We start from the raw sequence: 9,483 nt of genomic DNA on the forward strand, positions 1-9,483 counted from the left end.
GTGAGCTAAGTAATGCTCGAGCTAAGATGGTTGTGTGACAACACGGCCAGACTTGGTCTTACTACACATCCTCCACTCGAGTGTTCAATTCTTTTAAAGGAACCGAACACCGCACCCTGTACATCGCTCCACTGCCTTTTGGTTAGATTTGTGCTACAGAAATACCACATACATGCAAATGCCCCATACATATGTGCCATCAGCTCGGCTGCTGCAGGAGGGTTCAGACCATTTGTTGACGGCGCATTGAGAATTGCTCACAATGCAGCATTCACGGTCATAAGATGGCGTCGAGCAGCAGCCTACATCACCTCCTAGATTTGACATTTAAAAATGTGAACAAATGGACATGAAGAGTCTGCTAAAAGCACTACATGTGACTGTTCAGTACAATCACTGAGTGCGTGGCCTATGCTAATACCCTTTTGCTGTAGAATTTCAGAGGCACTGAAAATTCCTCTTTTACAAAGCTCTTAAGTTCATTAGTGTATGTGCTTTTTCAAGGGTGGCGTTGGCACGAAATATTAGTCCAAACATCAGAAAAGGGATGGATGGCTGCGAATAGAAAGGACTGACGTTATATTCAGAAAAGCAGCCAACACAAAGAGTTATGCAACAAGAAGCAGAACTGAAAGAGGAACTATTGGTTCTGTTTTAGGCAGAGTGTCACTCGAAGCTAAATACATCTTTCCACCAACTTTACTCATTTGCATGCTGAAATTTTCTGTCTCGTCGTGGGTGGTATTTTGCTAAATCAATAACAACCAAAGAAGTAATAGAGGGTCCAAGGGATATTATAGACCTTACACGGATTAAATTGGGCATTAATTACAGACTGGCAAGGATTGATTGACCACGTTAATTACGATTCAGTTGTAGTATAACACTTTGAAGGAATAGCACGGCGCGTTGTAAATATTTCGAACTACAATTCCCTAAGGACATGATGTCATTCTGTAGTTCTAAATAATATCGCGTGCGATCTCTGCCTCACTCGCCAATTATCTATTATTTCTTTAGATGCGTTGTGAATGGGCATTAATTGTAGACTGGCAAGGATTGATTGACAGATAATAACAATTCCATCTTTTTGTCAAAACGTCACCGATTTTCTCAAGTGATAACACGCGCGACTTTTGATCTATTAACATTATGTTATAGACAATATATCTAGTTATGCGTGTACTGCTGCATATTTTTGAACAGGTAGGCGTTTTTTGGATGAATACAAACATTCCTTGCACTATGAGAATATTTAACGTTCGTAACGGTAAATAAACTACTTTTCCCAGCATCGGTGACGTCACTTTGTAGTTCTAAGTGACGGGATTAGCAAGCGCCATGCTGGAGGTGATTTCGAACACTTGTGAGTTGTTTACACAGTATATAAAATCTGCCGACCTCTGTGTCCGCTACCTCCATTCCCAGCTCGGTCGGAGCTTGAGGCAATGACGGACAGGTAAGGTTCGGCCAGGGGATTCTCTCTTTTTTCGCTATATTAGCAAGCGTTTTATTTCCTTTTCCTCTTTTATGCAAATACATTTGATATGTTGTCTTTGACTCGGGTTACTAACTTTAATCTTAAAGATAGTTATTCCTCCACATAACAGCAGATGGTTAGCTGCACTTTTTGATAGATCTCATTCAGATAATAATGTTTGCGAAACAGCTATTTGACTTCGCTTTCTGGCTTTTCAATATTGTGACAGGATAGGTGGTTGGTTTTATACCTTTTCTTCATGTTCTGCACAGTTTATTATGCTGGTAAATAAAAAATATAAATACATATGCTATTTCTGGCCACTTGCATCTGTTGGCAGACTACGCATATGAGTTTACGCACCTGAATATACATTTTGGTGTAGTTTTAACCAATTGTCTTAAAAACTAGAGTCAGATTTACCGCTAGCCTTCTTTTGCCATGTCTGATATAGGTTTATAAATTCATGTGACATATTTCAAGATACATTTTCTCTCTGATGAGAAAGTTTTGATATAATTTTGTAATCAAAATACGTAAAGGAGGGTGTGACGTGTGCAGCCTATCCTTACTGGTTCCCCTGTTTTTTGTGCTGATTAGAGCGGGGCCATATTGACCTGAGCTGGTGCCAGGCGAGGTGAGGTACAGTCCACGTATCAGACGGGTGAGCTAATAAATGTACATATTGAATGTACATTACATATTCGAAGCTATCATGAAGTTGTGAATTAACTGTACACCACAGACCAGTATCTTTTGGTCATCTTTCTATTGTTTTGTCACTAAGAGTATTACTATTTGTGTTTTACAGATGTCCTATACATTTCGCTGATACGAAGGATCAGTCTACGACATCAGAGGTTGTATTGATTCCAACCTACATGTACATTTTTTCTTATTATTTTCACTTTTTTTATTGATTTCCAAATACGAATTTTGGTTTCTTGCAGTAGCAGCAATAATTGCAGATAGGTCCTGAAGAAAGCCGTTGACAGTCTGTCCAATAGGCTGAAACATGTCGACCGTTTTTGATAGCAGCAATTTTTGAAACTGCTATATTTGCACTGTTTTTAATTAGGATTGCAATTGATATCCTAATAAATATAGTTTCTCTCTTTTGCAATTTCTATTTTAATCATGTTCACATTTTCTGCACTGCACTTACTCACTCCCATACATATTTTGGGATTTTCCTAATAGTTGGATGAAAGCCAAACTTCTTTCTGTCCTTCTGTCTCCTCTCTATGACTCTTCAGAGGACACAATCTGCCTATTATCCCTCTATGATTAAGAGGGTAAATGGCAGGTTGGTTGGAAACCCAAATGATGATAACGATCACTTTGGTGAGTGATGAGAATCCAAACCTGAATAAGGGTCCTTTCACTCTTTAATTCTTTGTAATCTTTATGGTCTTACTCTTGTTGACATAGGTGTCCAGTTTCTTTACTTTCTCTGTCAGATAGCTGGCTTAAGAGACCCTGGAAATCACCTTCACAACAGCAGACAGCGTTGTTTCTTCCACCTGCAGATTTTTGTCAGCACCTCAAACCAACGAGTTCAGAAACAAAGAAAAAACAGCACAAATCCAATGCACCTGCCAAGTCAATAACATTAATAGTGCACCTGTCATCATCGTGGGTTCAAACAAGATACACCACACGCTCACTGATGCACATTAAATCGCACCTGTCAAGACTGAATAAGCTAAAGCCTGCATACCCTAACATTCTACAGACACTCAAAATCATGAAAGCAAATACTTGAAACCGATAGGAGCACTTCACCCTAGATGTTATGTTTCCCTGATGACTTCCTGACAGTTACATCTCACTCTTTCTTTTGTTTCAGTGCTCCTTCAAAAGCAGGACAAAGGCTGATTGGCATATATTTGTTATCTGGAGATAGTGGTGCAATGAGCAAAAAAACAATTTACTAGAATGCTACCAGGAGTAAATTATTAGTGCTGAGATCAGTGGCGGCTGGTGAAATTTGAAAGTGGGGGGGGGCGTAAAATTATTGTCATCCTGCACCGCTGCGAACGAGCATAGCGAGCGATCCCGGACAACCTAAGGGTGGATCGGGGGGTTTCCCCCTGAGAAATGTTTGAAAAAAGAGTGGACAAATGGTGCATTTTGAAGCAAATTTGAGAAAGTAAGGTTAAGAAAGCAATTGTGAAAGTGCAGTTATTACATTAATAAAGAGATGTCATATAACATAGGTAGCTGCTTATTCCGTATAACCTCAGAGCTTCATAAGGGACTTCGAGATACAATGCATTGCTGAGTAATATCAAAGGAAGCATTTTTGTTATTAGCCACAGTGCTGTACCAAGTCTACAAGAGGCAATATGGAAACATGAACAAGGATCAAGGTGCTGAAAAATAGCCTTGAAAAGAAGCTTCCAAGCCCAGGACATGAGCTTAGCAGCACCCACATGTTTAACGGGCATACCTGCCTCGCCCAGGGAACTGGAAAACAAATACAGGGGAGTATTACATGTTTGACACGCCAGAAACCAGCTCCCCACCTTCAGTCTTCATGGTGAACAAATCAAACATTCACCCCCAGTCACAGATCTCGGTTAAATCCATTTTTTCTGCATGCCACGCCATTCCAGGTTAGACCCAGCCATATGCAAATCAGTCTTGACGCTGCTCCCCATGGGAACAGTCCAGCCCGAACTGCCAGTCCCGGTCTTCCCTGGACCTGAAACAAGCACCCTAGAACCAGTTTCGGGGTATCATCCCTTATCAGCCAGGCTAGCTTGTATCGGGTGGGGGTAGTGAACACGTGACCCACGTCTGGGCATACCCATCCCACTTAGGGCAAACATAGCAAACTGGCAGTTTGTGCTGGATTGTTCCCATGAGGAGCAGGTTCAAGACTGATTTGCATATGACTGGGTCCAAACTAGGGTGGCATGGTGAGCAAAAGAACAATGGATTAAACCCAGCTGTCATGACTGGGGTGAGAAGTTGAAAAGTTTCAGCTCTCTGTCCATCATCTTGTGTTTATTACAGAAATCGCAGCACTTGGTCTCTCTCTCTCGTCTTTCCTGACTCCTCTTCTCTCTTCCACTATCCTTCTAACTCTCCTCTTTCTTTCTGTCTCTTTCTTTCTTCATGCTCCTCTCCTGCTCGATCTTCATCTTCTATTCTTTCTGTATCACTTCTGTCTCTCCCCTCTCTTCCTCCTTCCTCTTTCGTTCTTTCTCTCTCTTTCTCCACCTCCCATTATTTACCTATCTTGCTCTTGCTTACTCTCTCTGCTTCCTCACTCTAGTCGGCCCCTTTCTCCTTTCTTTGTGGTTTGTCTTTTATTTTCCCTCTGTATCTCCCTGCCACTCTTTCCATATATTTCCTCTCCTCCAAGTGTTCACACTTGTTCTCCTCCCCTCTTCCACTACTTGTCTCTCTCTCCCTCCGCACGCTCTATTCTCTCCCTTATGTTTCTCTTGTCGCTCTCTCACCCCTCCTGCATACTCCTCTCACCCTTTAATCAGTACTCAGTCGGCACCTCATCTTCGTGGACACAATACACAGCACTCTTACTCCATAAACTGAAGACCCAGCACTCTCTCAGTGCCTTAAACAACACATGCTTTTGAATTATTGGTATTTATTTTATCAATAGTATGAAAGGCGGAGTTGGATAACAGCATGTAAACTGAGACAGTTTCAAAATAGAAGATTCAAAGAGTAATACAAACGTAATGTACATTTGATAAAGGAATTATGCGGATTCTAATATGAAAACACAATCACAATCTTCATGTGAGAGTTTACAAAGATCGCTTAGCATAATAAAGAAAATGGACTAAATCATGGCTATAGATTTCTGTGCACAAAATAAATATGTAAATACACGGCCTGTATGCCGACAGGTGTACTGTCCACCTGCTGTTGACACATCAATATTGGTTTTGGTATCAACACACCTAATAGTAGCTGAAGGGGAGATTTGGTGGCAGGCTCCGCCAGTGTTACCTGAGAATGCACAATAAAACGCACACTGTCTCATATTAACAAAGTAAAACAAGGGTGGAACACTACTGTGGTCTAACCGCACATATTGTGTGTGTGTGTGTGTGAAGAAAAGTGTCACCGCATGCCATACACGCGGAGGCATGAACAAAGGCACACAATGCCCTTCTCATTCGTGTTTGTTACTCAAGCTACTTGCTTAACAGAGGTATGGTGTGCAAAAAAATCCGAACTGCCTGCAGCTTGACAATATCCCTGTCGGTTAATGTACGGTTGCGTCACCAGACTGTACTAAGGACCTTCCGCAATGTTCACCTCTAAACTTCCCACTCTTCGCCATGAAAAAAACCAGTACATTTTCTCTAGGTCATAACAGAGATTAGGATACAATGGTTGGCGACACAAATTCCGAAAAAACACACAATGGGAGTCACAGGTTGGAAGCTTCTGGCCGCTATAATGCAGCAGTGCACACTTCAGCTGGACAGCTCTAGGCAACTACAGTTTGGGGCAGAAAAGAGACTGAGGCGCTCGAAGGTTAAGTGGTTTGTCCAGGATCACACAATTTGTGGAAAACGAGATAAGGGCTCATCTTCTAATTCAGCAGTATATTATGAAACCTGCTACAAAATTAAAGAGCTTCTTGGACCACAAAATACATTTGACACGCACCTCGCAGCCACATTTTGCTTATACATCACATGAGTACGTTTTCAGTCCTATTTTGCTTCACTGGTTATTTACCTTTTTGTCAACATCTATGGGGCCCTTAGCCAATCCCCATAAAATACATTTTGGCCCATTTACGATGGTTCCCGAGTGCTCATGGTTTTGACTGCGTGTTAACATTCATGAATCTCCCTTTCCTGCCCATGGTTATTCTTTAATTAATTAGGAGCGTTGACACTCGTGTACCTCCACCTTCTAATATTTAAATAAAAATACCCTACATTTCAATACTTTCCCTGACGTAGTGCTATTTTTTGTCCCAGAAACCTATCTAGTTCCCGGTGTTGACAATTATTGCAACCTCCTTTCCACAAACCGAAAAGGTCACACTGACTGAATATGCAATGCCTAGCACATGTAGAAGAATGTTATTTATTTTTTTGCAGTTTAACATAACATGAACACGACCCAAAAGTATTGGAGCGCTTCACATGAACACAAGTTTTATTACACAAGGTCACATTTATTCACCTTTAATGCACGTGGACTTCAAGTGATTTTCCCGGAAAAGAAAACATTTGAATCTCTTTTGCTCAATAAGGGCCTTTCAGGTCCAAAAGAGGAATGGCCTCAAACGCCACGCACGGGAATCGAGTGTATATGCTATATGCCAATATAACTGTATATTTTACATTAAAGATGTAGGGAAACATCTGTAAAACTGAATACTCACATATATAAATCAAAATTATCTGAACGCTCCATTTTGATAGACACTGCTCCTTTTTTAAATAATCAGCCAGATGACAGTTAATTAAAACTGTACCTGGATCGTTTTTCGCAGTTGACTTGCTGTGGTAATGAAGTGACCCACGATGTTAGACTCACACCAAAAAGTCAAATACGATCGCTTTCATGACAGAGCTCCTGTGCGGTAAAAAAACCCTTTTTCAGCCCCCCGTTTTAACCCCTCTGTTACAGCCCAATAAACTTTGTATCTAAGTCTAATGAGTGGGCAGAGACAAGGGCACTGTGCGGTGTGGCGCGGGCACCTGTGTGAATGACGTGTGGTCTCGTGAATGGCCAGACGTAATGGGATAACAAACAAGCATTGGCCGTGGCTTCAGAGTGCTCACACAAAGGTGCATATATTGTATTTGCATGCAAACATTCAACCCAGACCATGAGCTTTGCCAATTGGGCAGGTGCGGCCGACATGACTGGGGGGGGGGGGGAGAGGGTACGCGCGGGGATGGGGAAGTTAATTTAATGAATAAAAGAACTTACCAGGCATCTCCTCCGGTCCCGCGTCGTATCACGTCTCCTTGCAACGTGGTGGAAGTAACTTCTCCCCGCTCTTTTCTTTTGCCAATTAGGAGACTGGGGGGCTGGGCGGCTGAACATTGTTTACTTGTCCTGGCATTTGATAGGGCATGGGGCGACTTTGCGCAAAGCGCATCACCGCCCGAGCAGGAGCCTATCTTCAAACGCCTGCATTACACTGGGCATGCACAGCATACCTTAATGGTTTGTGAATGTGAGTGAGGAGCAACGCTCCTCTCACACATGTGCAGACCATCTTCTGAACTCCTGCTCGTCTCTGCCTGTGTGCGCTGTGCGTGACATGCGCACTTTCACCAGTGAAGCGCACAGGCGGGCCGGAAATGTAAACAGACGAATTGTAAGCTCAATTTGTCTGCTTACATTCCTGTTCACCTGTTGCCCGATTCTTTTGTGGGGCGCTGCCCCAACGCCCCTATGGACCAGCCGCCCCTGGCTGAGATTAATTCGAACAATCCACCCATTGCATTTCTGTTTTTGGTACTTTGACTGGAATTATGTGGCAATGAAAGACCAAATTATGCAGCACTGCTAACTAAAGTATGTGGCAAGTGTCAAATTCTGAAGTATTTTGTGCAATTAAAGGAAATTTAGCATGTTCTTTTACATGTATGTCTCACAATTTTGACATTTCAGCATACGTTAACAAATGGTATACCAATGTTCCTTGAAAAACACCTAGTTTCTTAAGAAAGACAATTGCTCATTTTCAGGAAATCATAATAAAAATGTTACCAAACATTAACAATTTTGTCTCATTTGTAGCACAAGAACACCATTTTGCTAACAATGTCCTTTCTATCTCCCAGAGTAAAATAGTCTGTGTGAAACATATACAATGTTTCACTCATTAGACAACACACCCCTCAGTACACACTTCCTGCAAAAAAGGTGTGTCTATGTTGGACCTGGCCCTCTCTGCAGGGTCACCGCCAAACATGTTGCCTTTACCCTCCTCTTTTCTGCTTACTTCGTTATAGGACTCTGTGCACTGTACCACTGCTAACCAGTGCTAAAGTGCTTTTGCTGTCTCCCCTAAAACATGGTTTAATAATAATAATAAAAATAATAATACTGCGACTTATAAAGTGCATGGCTACTTCAGACAAAGTGCCCCAGGGCTGAAGTCCAACTTCTGAAGGTTCAAAGTACTTCCAATGTATTGTAAAATTAGCCCGAGCTGATTAGCCAGGTTTTCAGTTTCCTTCACAAAAGAGATCCAATAGGGCCTGCCGAAGCTGGAAGGGCAAGGAGTTCCACACTTTTGACACTGGGTAATCAAATAAGGAGCCCCTGAAATGCACTCTATGTACTGTGGGGATGCTGGCCAGCAGTGCCCCAGAAGATCTGATATACCTGGCAGAGAGGTAAGGTTATACCCAATTAGTATATTTAATTTACTTATAAGTCCTTGCAGATTGGTATACCATATACCAAGGGCCTGTAAATTAAAAGCTACTAGTGGACCTGCAGCACTTATTGTGCCGCCCACTTAAGTAGCACCTTAAAACTTGTCTCATTCTTGCGACTACAGCCAGCATACAGTTTTAAACTGCCATGTCGACTTTGCATTAAAACCCCCTTGCCAAGCCTTAAACTCCCCTTTTATTACATAGAAGTCACCCCAAGGAAGGCCCTGGGTAGCCCATATGGCAGGGTGCTGCGTAATTAACAGTTTTGATATGTACTTTTAAGTTCTACATGTCCTAGTAGTGAAAAACTCCTAAATTTGTTTTTCACTACTGATAACATTGGGGATTCCTTATCACATTTAATAAGCTGTCATTTCCAATTGCAAGCAGGGAGCTCTGCCGTGTTTGTACCATTAAATAGGGTTTCTCATTCAAATTAAAAAAACACCAGTCTGTTTTTTATTGCAATTTTGAAAATGCCAATTTAAGAAAGTTGGCGTTTTTATGCCCTTAGCCAATTTGTGCCTATAGCCTGTCTTGGGTCACATGACTGGGTGTAACTGGCAGAATTTGTGAATTCTTCCCAGATAGTCACAC

The 9,483-nt window shown here is 41.9% G+C and overlaps 1 long non-coding RNA gene across 1 annotated transcript; it reads left to right on the top strand.

Moving 5' to 3' along the window:
• The first annotated feature begins 1,350 nt into the window (after window positions 1-1,350).
• LOC146870702 (uncharacterized) lies at window positions 1,351-2,528 on the top strand. Its single transcript, XR_014959436.1, has 3 exons — window positions 1,351-1,459; window positions 2,081-2,144; window positions 2,292-2,528. It is a non-coding gene; the product is annotated as an uncharacterized LOC146870702 (long non-coding RNA).
• Window positions 2,529-9,483: the final 6,955 nt, after the last annotated feature.

Source organism: Triturus cristatus, chromosome 1_1 (assembly GCF_964204655.1).
Source record: "Triturus cristatus chromosome 1_1, aTriCri1.1, whole genome shotgun sequence".
Taxonomy (NCBI): Eukaryota; Metazoa; Chordata; class Amphibia; order Caudata; family Salamandridae; genus Triturus; species Triturus cristatus.